The sequence below is a fragment of the Protopterus annectens genome, chromosome 5.part0 (genome assembly GCF_019279795.1).
Source record: "Protopterus annectens isolate FY-2018-M chromosome 5.part0, PAN1.0, whole genome shotgun sequence".
Classification (NCBI taxonomy): Eukaryota; Metazoa; Chordata; order Ceratodontiformes; family Protopteridae; genus Protopterus; species Protopterus annectens.
Genome location: NC_056735.1, coordinates 461,260,024 through 461,274,134, shown reverse-complemented (window position 1 = coordinate 461,274,134; position 14,111 = coordinate 461,260,024). Strand labels below are relative to the sequence as shown.

The 14,111-nt window shown below is 37.6% G+C and overlaps 1 protein-coding gene across 9 annotated transcripts in view; it reads left to right on the top strand.

Annotated features, from left to right (window-relative positions):
* Window positions 1-14,111, top strand: part of DMD (dystrophin) — a 9,298,038-nt gene that overhangs the window by 6,498,452 nt on the left and 2,785,475 nt on the right. The gene's annotated exons all lie outside the window — the stretch shown is intronic.

Sequence of the window (14,111 nt, the reverse complement as noted above, 5' to 3'; positions counted from 1 at the left end):
CAAACCAAACTAACTAAAATAATAGCAGGAACTGCTTTCAGTGTGAATTTTTAGTGCCATGATCTGGCCTACTATGAGATGTGAAGAAAATTAAAATTAAGTTAATTAATATATTAAAGACACATGGAACATGAATGATGCAGACTCAAGGGGATATCTAGCTGCTGCATAACCAGGACTTGAACAAGCTTCATCAGATGTGTGCTCCTTTTTTGCTCGGAGTCTCTGATTTATGTTATTTGCTCATGCTTAAGGTGTATAGAGGAATATTGCCTAAATCCATGAATGATGTACAGAGCATGCTAAAAGTTATAAGTGGGAAGTATGGCAATGTGGGGCTTTAATATTTTCTATAGAAATTATTTCTTACATTAAGACTCTTACACCAGAAGCCTACAATTCCATTTGTGGAAAAAGTCACATTGGTGTATGTGAGAAGATAGTTTATAAAATATGTCTCTATGAACCTGGAAAGGGTTCATTAGATGAATTACAAGGCATATACCCTGGACTTTGGGAAGAGGATAATAATATTAGCTTTTGCATGTTGTAGTTTAAACTTCATAATTCAGCAATAAATCCAGGAAGGAGGAAGTTCACACACATGATAGCTGTACCTAGTCAGCAATGTTCTGGTATGTTAGAGCCTCATTAAAAGGTCTATGAATAAGAAAATGTAGTACCTCTGTATTCATAATGTGGGAAGACAGGAATAAATGCCAAAACATTCTTCACTCTTCCTATATACATATAAATGTGACCATGAGTGTGTGTAGACTCATTTATTCAGAGTTCCCTGCAACTGGCTTGGTCACTTGTGACTACAAGACTTGGATCACTTCTAAAACCATCTGTGACCCTTACAAAGCTGATTTAAGTGTTTTCTGCACTTTCTTTAACTTTCTCATTGCCAATTAACACTGCTGTATTCCATTTATTGATTTTGTTGAGTTTATCACTGTTTTTCAGCCTTCTCTTGTTAAAGAAAAGCCATCTGTTTGTTACTGTACTGCTCTTAAGTTGTTTTATCAGTATTCTGATATTTCCTAACCTCCTGTGATACTGGAAATGCTGCTCTGAGTTTGCCAAAATATTTCTAAGTTTTGCAAAGTGCTTCTGTGTCTGTAGAATTTCTCCTACATATGCACACTTTTTTCTGAATTTGGGAATATTTCTCAGGGTTTATAAACTTATTGCCAAGGATTCCTGACACTGCAGAAATTCTGCCTTTTGTTGTAAAGCATTTTTAATGCACTTGAGCTCAGAACCAGTTTGTTTTACATTAAGAGGGCTTGTTTTACACTCTGGTGGGAGCAAAGGCCCGATTCATCCCACCCAAGTTGGAGACTGCTGGTAGAAGGCTTATTGTGTGTTTCTGCTTGTCCTGAGGCTTAACTGTGTAAAAGTCATTCATCCTATTGGTATCTCTGTATTTGAGAACATTTCTCAGGATTTGTGAACTTGTTTACAAAGATACCTGATACTGCAGTAGTTCTGCCTTTTGTGTAAAGCATTTATTACTAGACTTGAGCTCAAAACCATTTTTTCTGCACTCTGGTGGAAGTATAAGCCTGATTCAACCCATTTGAGTTGGGAACTGCTGGCAGAAGACATATTATGTGTTTATCTTATTGACCTGAGGGCTTAACTGTGTTCAAGTCTTTCATCCTGCAGGTATAAAAGTTAATCCACAAACCTGGTTACCCATGCCTTGTATATAAGCAAACCTTTCCAGTTTAAAATCCTTTGTAGGAAATGCTCTCCATAGTCTCCCAGTGTTCATATCTGCTTGAAGAGCTGCCAGTTTGGGCAGAGGGCAGGACTACTGCAGGTCATTTAGTAGTATACTACTAAACACTCTAATCTAGACCTTTAAGTTATTCTCCCCTACTCCTTCCCATCTACTAAAGTTCTGGTATAATAGGTAGGCACTTCCTGTCATCTGTTTTTCTGACTTGGTACATATAGGCATCCTGAGGCAGTGTAATAACTGCTTCATGTTCATCGACAACCATTTAATTTTCAAACAGACAGACACAGTGTGTGAGAGATGTCGATATACATTTGAGACAAAGCTCTCACATACAGGCATGAAAAATGAAAACCAGCTTGTCAGTGTTACACCCAAAACACTCACTAACAGCACTAAGAAACAAACACCCACATATGTGGAGGTACTCATTTGTAATCTACTTAAACCTCCTAAAAGCATCTCTCAGTGGCCCTCCACACACTTAAAAAAGACAAAACCTCACATAACACATAACTATGAGAATCATAATAGCCCATAAGGCAACACACCACACAGCCAAACATTCTAGTTATTGAGGATTTCATTGTAAGACATATCGATGTCTCACTTATCAGACTAAACATGGAAAAGATCACAGTGAGCTGTCTGCCTGGAGCCAGGATCCACCAGATCACACATGCACTCAGGTCTTTAAACCACACCTACCAGTATCACATGGTCATAGTCCATGTGGGCATAAATGACCTAAGACATACCTTAATGGACTACATGAAGAGAGACATGATGGAGCTCAATGAATATGTGTCCCAGGTGGTTATGAATCTAGTTTTGAGTAGCATCCTACCTTTACCAAAGATGATGCCACAGTACCAGCAAAAAAATGATTGATTTTAACAATTAGCTTAGTTTCTGATGTCACAACAAAGAAATCCAGTAACTGTCAGCCTGGCGAGACATGATCGACAAACCACAATTCTTTGCCACAGATGGTTTGCACTTGTCACCACTTGGCTTCCAGATACTGGCAAAATCTTTATCTATCTCCATAGTGCCTTTTGAGGCTGTGCCAAGTTGTTAAACCCTCCAACATAACAAAAACATTTCTCACAACTACCTAAAGTTACTGATGCTAAGTGTCTAAATAAATAACTGCACTCCCTGGAAGTACTCTTCACCCTGGAGAATGCATACATATGTGCAGTCACGGAAACATGGATCACAACCATAGTAAGTAAACTGGCTGCCAAAAGCTACAATGCCTTTCATACATTTTGTGACCTCTCAGCTCAGAATACAATGAAGGGGGAAGGTGCCTCAGTGTTCATAAAGGACAACTACACTGCTAGAATGGTCCAACAACATGACTCACTTCAATTGCTCCATGCCCAACTAGCCATAGGTGCAACCCCCTGTCGTATCCTTGCTAGCTACAGATCTCCTAACATGAGTCTGGAAAACCACACCTCCTACCTAAGCCTACTGGAACTTTTAACATTCAGCCTAACACTATACTTATGGGTGACTTCAACTACCCTTTCATAAACTGGGTGACTTATACAAACCATAATTCTGTTGCTCATGGGTTTTTGGACTTCTTCAACACAAATATCCCAGAGCAATTAGTTAGCTCCCCAAATAGAGGTACAAATATCCTAGACCTAGTACTCATGAACATGGGGGTATGCTGCTCCCTACCATCCATTAACTCCTCCCTAGCAAGATCTGACCACAAAATGATCTTCTTAAGTATTAAAAGTAACATAGAACCCCCATCAAACTCCAGACCTGTTAAGAACTTTTCTAGGGCCAATTACCTCAGACTAAGTGACAGCTTACTAAACTTCCAAGCCCCACCAAAACTGGATGACACGGAGGCCTACTCTGAACTGTACACAAAAGCACTGTAGTGCCACATTCATAGCTACATATAGGATGCAGTACCTGTCAGAGTCAAACCTATGATTGCTTGCAAAAATAAACCACCCTGGTGGACCCCTAGCATAAATAGGCTATTCAACAAAAGTAAAAAAAAACTCTCCAAAGACAAGAAGGAAGAGACTAAACAGTACAAAAAGACACTCACCAGAGTAAAGAAACAAATTAGATAGTTGGTGAAATCTGCCAAAACTAACTATGAGGTAAAGATTACCTCCCATATGAAATATAACTATAAGGCTTTAATTATGTTTGCAACCACAGGGGAAATGCTCAGCAATGTGCCAACTTAATCATGAAAGTAAAACCCTACACCCAGTCTGAAACTATAGCAAACCTGCTGGCTAATAAGTGCAGATCAAACTTCACCCCCCCCCCATCACCTCCTACCACACGCAAAGAAATACCCACAAACATCTCCCTACCACTCATTATGAGGGAATGGGTCCTTACTTCCTAAAGCCAAAAACACATCCTCTTTAGGTCCCAACAACATTCCAGGATGCTTCTTAAATAGCTTAAAACAGAATCAATCAGGGCCAATAAACATCTTTAACCACAGCTTCTGGATGGGCTTTGTCCCAGAGGAATGGAGGACTGCAACATTCATCCCTCTGCACAAGAGAGGCCCAGAAACTGACCTAGGGAACTACAAACCCATAGGCTTGACCATCTTATCTGCAAGGCCATGGAGAGAATTACCGCAGACTTGCTCAATAATGACATAGGAACTCTCCAGACACTGGACCAGATCCAAGTTGAATTTTGGGCAGCAAAACCTCCATTCAACAAATTCTGCTTGTATTTATACATTAGTATTAAATAGATTCTACAAAAGCCAGTTTTGGTCACGGAAAGGTCATTATAAGGGTTATAAGGGTTGTTATTACTCTTTATTGTTACCATGTAAAATTAGAATATTGCATAGCATAGAGAACAAGACGGGTACTCTGTCCCCCTTAACACTGCTTTTAAAAAGATTAGTTGAGCTGTATTCCATTTGCTTTTTTGACCATAAAATAGTCTCTAATTATGCAGAACATAGCTCTAATAATAAATGTTACTTAAAAAAGACGAAAATAAAATGTTATTGACAGATGCACCTGCAGAATAACAGGTATCCCCTTTTTTGTGTTTGGCAAAGTGATGCCAGTATTCATTTGTCCTTAGTTTGTAACTGGGAAAATAAGCCAGTGATGATCTGAATATAATTCATGCAAGAAACAGGCTAACGGTCATACACAGAAGCAGAGAAAGTAGAAATAGAAAAAAAGACAAGTTTCATTGTTAAGCCATACAGTACAAGCACAATAAATTAAAAAAATGATAAAAAAGCCAGTTGGAAGAGAGAGGTGTAAGAAAAAAATGAACTGTTTGTGGGAAAAAAAAGAAACTACACGTTAATGTTATTTATTTTCTGATATTTCTTTTCTATTTATAATCCATTGGTGCTTCTGATTTGCATAAGAAATATGATTAAATGGATTACAACATGTAATAAACAGGTACTTAACATGAGAACCCTTTAAGTACTTCTTCCACATCGTGATGCTATTTAAAAACCTTTTTAAAAGTGAGCAGTGAAAGATTAGGCAGCAATACTCATCGGCAGAAATGACTAATACCTCTCAAGGCAATCACACAATAAAGAAATGCAAATTTTTGTCTTAAAAATAAACTACCACACATAATTTGAAAACATGCTGATAAAGTTCACATGCAATACACTGCATTACAGTTTATCTGCACTGATGTTTAATCTTTTCACCTCACAGTATAACCTAGAAATGCAGAACAAAATGTGAGAGTAAATGTAGGTGATAAGTCACCAACTATGTATTGATCTGAATCTTGTAAACATAAAAGAAAGAAAAAGAAAAAAATGTTTATATATGAGACTTGAACATAAGACCCCTGAAATTCTGTGATGATGTGACTGCCTCTGGACTAAAAACTGCCACTAGGAGGTTAGATGGTGAGCTTTCCCTTAAAGGCCTTTTTCCTTTCAGCTAGGAATACCCTTGCATGGTGATAAGGTCAAACCACATACACCCAGACAAATGGAGAGAAAGCTTTCTGCTTTGACATTGGTTTTAAATGTTGTAAACATGAAAGGGAAATACAAGCTCTTGCTTAGGACTTGAATATGTTTTTGATATAAACGTGATTCAATAAGCAGTATATGAACTGAGATTCAGTAGAGTCTGGCGTTTTAGGAGGTAATGAATAGAAAGGCATGCCTCACTGCTAAAGGAAATGAGATAGTCAGCAGTCTGATGTTAAATGTATAATAAAACAAGCTTGCCTATATTATATTACCTGCATATTGTAAAAGATAACATTGCTAAGGATTAGGGCCTATATCATGTTACCTGCATATTATAAAAGGTAACATTGTTAAGGATTAGGGCCTATATCATGTTACCTGCATATTGTAAAAGGTAACATTGTTAAGGATTAGGGCCTATATCATGTTACCTGCATATTGTAAAAGGTAACATTGTTAAGGATTAGGGCCTATAACATGTTACCTGCATATTGTAAAAGGTAACATTGTTAAGGATTAGGGCCTATATCATGTTACCTGCATATTGTAAAAGGTAACATTGTTAAGGATTAGCGCTCATATCATGTTACCTGCATATTGTAAAAGGTAACATTGCTAAAGATTAGGGCCTATATCATGTTACCTGCATATTGTAAAAGGTAACATTGTTAAGGATTAGGGCCTATATCATGTTACCTGCATATTGTAAAAGGTAACATTGTTAAGGATTAGGACTTATATCATGTTATCTGCATATTGTAAAAGGAATCGTTAACGATTAGGAAGACAATTTATGAAGATTAATAACAAGATCTGACCTGGGCCAGATTCCTGTTGTACATTAATAGTGTTAGGGAAGAGGGATGGAAGGAAAAGAAAGCAGCCTGACACCTTTTTTTTGGGTTCCTATTACCTGATCGAACATTTAGGTTAGCGAATACCTAAACGTCGATCTGGTAATAGCGAAAGCAAAAAACCACGAACGGACGATTTAATGCAGGGAAAGAATTCCCTTGGCCATTATGTGGATTTTGACCCTGTCACCACTGTAAAGTGATCTCGGAGTTGGTATATTTATATGGGGGGGGTGTGGGGGGTACATTTAGTTTAATTTTTTTTTTTTTGCGGTCAAGGGAATTCATTCCCTACATTAAATCATCCATTTGTTGTTTTAATTTTTCGATATTACCAGTTTGACATTTAGGTATTCACTAACCTAAATGTTTGATTGGGTAGTATTGACACTTTTTTTTCTGAGTTTCACTATTCAACTACTCCAGGTAAGCCTCCAAGGTCTGGAAGGGAACAAATAAGGAAGAGACATTGATTAATGTTTGTAAAAGTTTTAAAAGCTTTGGTGAAATTCAGAAACATGCCTGCATGCAGTTTGCCTTTATACAAAGAGTTCTGTATATGGCTTGGTGAGGTACTGTAAGTATTAACTCCTGGACCTATGGTGCTGACGGAACGACTAGACAGCATTTGGTGAAACAGTCAGTAAGTAACAGGGCACACTGTTGCTGCAGTTAGTATTGCTGCCCTACAATTCCTGGTTGCCTTCGTCATTTTCTCAGTATTGGTGCTTTCTGTGTAAAGGTTGCATGTGCTACACTTGCTCATGTGAGGTATCACCCAAGCTCTGGTTATTCCAACTTTTCAAATGCAGGCAGAGAAATGGACTGGGTATGCTGAATTAGCCTGCATATGTGTTGGATTGTGGATGAGTGTGTGTATATCTTGTGGTGGACTGACATGCTATCCAGGGCTCATTCCTGCTTGCTGTTTATTGCTTACTGGTACAAATATGGATGAGTGTGTGTATATCTTGTGGTGGACTGACATGCTATCCAGGGCTCATTCCTGCTTGCTGTTTATTGCTTACTGGTACAAATATCATCTCCTTATCAATGACCACAAACTCATAAAAGACGTGGTTATAGAAAGTGGATGAGTGGCAGTATGTTTTTCCGTAACTGTCAAATTTGTAGGATGGTTTTGATCAATGTACTTTTCAGGAAGAATGCAGCAAAAATTATGGTGATGATAATAATGATAACACTAATAATAATAATAATAATAATAATAATAATAATAATAACAATAATAATAATAATAACAATAATAATAGTAGTAATAATAATAATAATAATAATAACAATAATAATAGTAATAATAATAATAATAATTTAACAGAGAAGAGGCCATAAACACAGCTGCTCTGGAACCTGCTATTTTGAGTCATATACTACGAATGTCTAGTAGTGCCATATAAGGAAATAACAAAGTTCTAGGGGTTGAGAGAGATATCTTCAACATCTCAACCAGGTAATCATTATTCTGACCCTGGTGTCATTTATATGTACTGATATGATCTGTATGCATTATAAACTAATGTACACGAAACTAGTATTGTTCCCTCATAAATGGTATAATACCATTCACATTTGCATTTCAGAAATTATGTTAAAGAATTTAAAACTTGCTGTTGATGATGGAAGTCATCCACAAGTAGGGAAGATGAAAGAACACTGCAGTAATGTAGCTGTGAAAAACTGGTGTGTTCACCAAAACTAATAGCTCTAAAGTAGGAATCAGATTTTGAATACAAGAAAGTTCTTAAGATAAAATATAAGCTTGTCTTAAAAATATTATCAACCTGCTCAAGCAGGAAAAGGCTACTATCAGTCAGAATTCCCAAATTCTTCACTTGTCCACCTGCAGGAGTCCCACATATTCCATGAAGACATAGGGTGATATTAAGGCAATGCTTAAACTCCTGCCAGATGTAATGTGGAACGACAATAACTTCAAGCCACTCTAGGATTTCATCTTAGTGCACTGACAGAGAGATAGTAAAGGTACTCAGTATGATAAATGTTCAGCAGCTGAGAATTAGAAGAGCACAGCAAGAAACTGCAGGTGTAAATGAAAGAAGGGATCAGAAGGTAATGCAAGGTACTACAGAGGTCTCCCCAGGGATCAGTAATCTTCAATATATTTGCAGTGGAGTATGAGTTAAAGAGTCTAGCAAAGGATCTAGAAAAGCTCAGCAACTGGGCAGAAATGTGGCAATTGTGAGTCAGTGTAAACAATACATAATAATGCATCTAAGCCACAATAAACTTGTTCTGAAATAACATCCTCTGGAATGTGTGCACTGATACAGGCAGAGTAAGTGTAGGAGTTTGGGGTGGTTGACCCTTGTGGAATGGACCTCCAGGAGTAGAATGAAAAGGCAGGGGCAGAGGCAAATTGGATCCTGTGGTGTAGCCTCAGTAGGCTAGATTCCGTAACCAAAGAGATAATGCTTCCATTGTACTGGGCATTTGTCAGACTCTGATATAAGTATTCCATGCAGTCCTGTTGGCCTTTTAAAGAAAGGGACATTTAGTTGTTAGTATGAATTCAAAAGAAAGCTACTAGAAAGTTCCATGGGAAGAAAGAGAGGGGGTATGACCAGAGATTGCGTGAGCTGGATCTCTTCTCATGTGAGACCAGAAGAAATAGAGAAAAACAATGTTGCTGCACAAGACCATGTCAGGAAGATATGAAGGGCTGATGTTAAACAGAAAGTACAGAGGGGGAAGCTCAGAGTACAGACAGTGCATGGCAGGGACAACAATGTCTCAGATTTAGGCTGACTGCAGCCAACCATTTTTTTCCCTGAATTAACTCCTTCCAGAGGGGATTTACAACCATCTGTCAGTCATAGCGCCAGTTTAGGCTTTTTGCTAGTAGCAAGCTGTGTTTTCCTGATGTAGCCACATACTGGCCTTTAATTGAGGTATGTTCAATGGCTGGTCTTGCTTTTGCTACCTTTTTCACACGATTGTTTCCATGCTTGGCTGTGCACAATTGCATGTAATCCAGGTACAGTGTTATCAAACATGTTACCTATTAGAACATGTGCTGGAATGTCATCAAACTATTATCACCTACTTGTATGACTGTCCCTCTTCTTATTTAAAACTAATGTAGGCCAATGGGGCCAGAACAGCTATGCCTTGTTTTGCCCTAACCAGAATGGACTGTTGAGGCAGGTAATGTTCTCTGAAACAACTGCAACCTTAACAATAGTTGTACCTGCTGCAATATCTCAATATAAGCAGTGGTTTCTTTGTCTTCCACCAGGGTAATGTAGATCTGAAGCATTTGCTACTTCAAGACAACTTACTGTGTCTACAGTGCTACATTTATTAAGTCCTTCACATGGATTTTCTCTGCAATCAGTCATGATAGATATTTGAACATAAATCAATTCAGTACTCAGCCGAAAGGTCAAGAGTATAATAACTACCTAGATCCAAGTTTGCCGAAACCTTACTAAATCATTTTTAGAAACATTTTTAAGCTTTTTTTAGCTAAATTAATTCTCTAAATCAGAAAAAAACACCTACAGTTTGGGTGATTGGAATACTCTGTTTGTCATTTCTGTTGTTTTCTGTGGCCTTCTCTTAGATCTTAGTTTTTAGGTATGGTTCATTAGGTGAAAGTCCTTTTCAGTAGTTTAAATCTTCCAAGGTGGTCAAGAGTATAGAAATGTGTCTTAAAATAGATAAAATCACCATGAGCCTTTAACTAGGTTTTACTAGATATTTTTTCTTCTCCATAGATGCAGATCTACTCATCTAGTTACATTGGAATGTTTTATTCCAAGACCTTCTCATGTACTTAACCTGTCATTTCCTCTGCTGCCTTTATGTCATGGTGCAAAGGTTTAGGCACCTCACCCCATGGTTTCGTTTATACCCTTGTACTGCACTTGTTAGATAGAAATCACCCCTTTCCCTATGTCCTCAGGCAAATTGCTGTGCTTGTTCCATTACTAAAAGCCAACCCCAGCATTTCAAAACACTGACCACATCCACACACCCTTCGTGAAAGCAAGTGTCTGTTGCTGCAGTTTAATCACCCTCACTGTCATATATCTTTATTCTGAGCTTTATGATTTTTTCCCTCTGAGTTTTAGGATTCAGTTAAATAAATTCAGATAAACAGTGTTTAACCGTATCATAATCCACATAATTCATTCTTGATACAGTGAGTAGTGTTTAACCTGTGAGCAGAGAAGTTTTAAAAAATGTTATCCATTGCATTTGGTCTATTTGTTGCTGGATGCACACCTTTTCAAATGCCCAACTAAAACTGTCAAAGCTGTCTCCCATTACACTGATGAAACAATTTGGTATTGCCCCTGGTATTCATGCAGTAGTTAAATGCCTTTGAGGATGGGCCATCGCCATGCTCCCATGGTGCTGTATTTTCTCTCATTTCCGCCATTTCTCCTTCCTTTCCTGCATCATGACCAAGGTACGTTGACACCTCCTTTCCTGTTGTGCAGCTTCATGCTCTTTCATTCTCTCAGCTGCCTTAATCTCAGTAAGTTTCATATCCAGCTGTAACCTCACTAATTTGACTGGGCAGTGACATCATTTAGGGAGGGACTGAGCTGCTGTACTGTATGCCTTGTCCACCTACAACCACTACCCAGTTACATGCAGTTTCAGTGGAGTGCATTTCAGCTGCACCCAGGGCTACTATTGTGTCCATTTTGGACAGACTAGCATATGAAATTCTCTCATTTTTACATTCCTTATTCATCTGTGAACTGTCATTTTCCAAACTCTGCAAAGCTCTTTTTACCTGTTCCTTAACTACTCTGACTAGAATATGTAAGTCCATTTTACAAGAATCAAACAAAGCCTGCAATTAATATTGTAGTGAAAGACATAAAATCCTACTTTATAACACCGATTAATATGTGAGGGATGATGGTCATGTGTTCTGACTGCTACACAACTGCAATCAGTACTGGGGTTGTTGACGCCAACTGTATGGAGTTTGAAACCAGAGATTGGGAATTGGCATTAACAGTCTATGGTAAATATGCACTCCTGATTTAGGTAATAGCTAAGTCATGCAACACCCAGATAAGCCTGAGAATGCCCCAGATCAGAATCAGAATCACTGGCTTCTCCTGGGATATCAGCTACCTCAGACTGAGCCCAGTTTCTTTCAGTGTAACCATGTGAAAGTAGCAGCTTGACTAGAATTGTTTTATACAACCACTGATACTACTGGCAAGTCACACTAACTGCCCTTACCCCAGAACCAAACTCCGCAGCCCTGCACATGCATTCTCCTCTTAGGCACTTACTCTTTGCCAAGTTCTCCTCATCAGTCTAAAGGAAATAAACAATTGTAAAGCACCTATTCATCCAAGCTAAATGCTCCTGCTTCAATACAGGGTATATCACCTTTTACACTACCCCTAACCCCTTTTCATTCCTCTTCTCCTGTCACAGAATTATTGAAGGTTGACACATTTTAGAAACTAATGTAAATATTGTATATTATACCCTGTTTATTTACTATAATGTACATATTCATTTTATCTAGGTAACTAATCTGAACTATTCTGTTATTGCTCACATTTCTGTCTTTTTTGTTTGTGAAATGTTTTGTATTTCCCCTGTGCATAAATTCATTTACTAATGATTAGTGCATTACCCTGATAAACAAATATAAGTAAATAAATCCATATACTTTGTACACAGACTTGCACAGCATTTTCAGAATGGGGTAGTAATTGATGACTTTCCACTACCAACTCCCTCTTTTATAAGTTTTAAATCGAACTTCTAGCAGTTAGTCAAAACTAAATAAACCAGTCTTTAACTGTTTAAATGGCTTCAAATAGCTCTAAGCAGTCATTAATCCAAGTTCTATACCACACAGTTTGGTACACTGGTGAAATACATGCTCCTTTACCAGTAAATAAATCTTCAAATACAAGCATATAAAGTTGAATGATATATTTCTTTACATGAAAATAATTTATGTTCTACTTAAATAGCAAACAGTAAAAGCTCAAATCAGACGGTGAACATAACACATTCAAAAATGAAATAATATAGTCAGGAATATCTGTTTAACATTTAAACTAAAACATGCCTGCCTCTTGCTAAAAGATACATTACCCATTACTGTTTTTAACTTTTTAGTCCAAATGGAATGTTTAGATTCCTTACAGTCTGCAGTTTTGTCCCAGTGGTGTCTTCAAGCAGAAACTGTTAAAAGAACAGGATTAACAGACAGACTCCATTTTTATGTCCCCAGAACAAGTTATTCTCTGTCTGTAGTATGCCGTTCCTGTTTTCCCAGTTGTGCATTCATAGAGGGATGACTAGAATTCAGCACAACAGAATCCAAATAAGGAACTCATCATATAACCTCCTTCAGCCACCCCCTGCATTAAATTCTGCAGTACTACACAGATTCGCACAGTTATGAAAGAAGCAATTCTTTGGTAAACTGATAGATATGAGTTTATAGTACAATTGTTCAACTAAGATGTATGTTTCAGGTGCACATACATTCTTGAAAGACAGTCTTAGGGAGTATCAGATTAGAACCACACATATGAACCGTCATGCCACCAGTAGATGAACTATAACATTTCTGGAACATTTATACCTGGAAAGTATTACTAAATAGGAGCTAAGCATTCCTGTCTGCCTTGAATTTATGAACATGGACATGACTTTCTATTTACCTTGATGGCTGCTAGAGTATGTGGCTGATGCTTTTTTACTTGACCATCTCCACATAAATGACATCATGCTCTGTATTGCATATGGCATATTTTGTGCACCAGCTGGGACTGTTTTTCACCTATGGCTTCTAAAATGTCTTAAATGTCTCTTTTAAATCCTTATCAATACACACACATATGCATATGAAGATACATTCTCAGAAATACTACCCCCCCACACACGCATGCACATGCACAAATGCACACACACACACACACACACACACACACACACACACACACACACACACACACACACACAAAGGAAATATACATAGGAATGAACTAACTACAATAATACCTACATTATACTTGACACTGTCTACTGAAGTCCTTATGCCAGCTTTCAATACATTACATTTCTTGTCACCAAAATGCATGTCTGATTACCTTTTTAAATAATGTAAATGACATACATTCCTTTACTTCTAAATAGCAGGCTTACATTAGCCTATCTGATCTCTAGCCTTGCACTCTTACTCCCCAAATGTGGACCAAGAACGTAAGTTACTTGTTTTCTGCCTATTAACATTCTCTTCTAGATAAATCATTCTTAACTCATTATATCTAACCCTTTAAATATTAATAGACTCACTCCTGAATTTTCAATATGCTCAGAGTCATTACCCTGTGACACTATTACATGTATCACAACTGTTCAAGTATTGTTGCTTGATGTGGAAATTGGTTGTGTTGTGTTACTCTAGTCAAAGGTTCAGCAATACTCAAGCATTTGAACTGAGATCACAAATTTGTTGAGAAAAAATATGAAACAGTTTTTC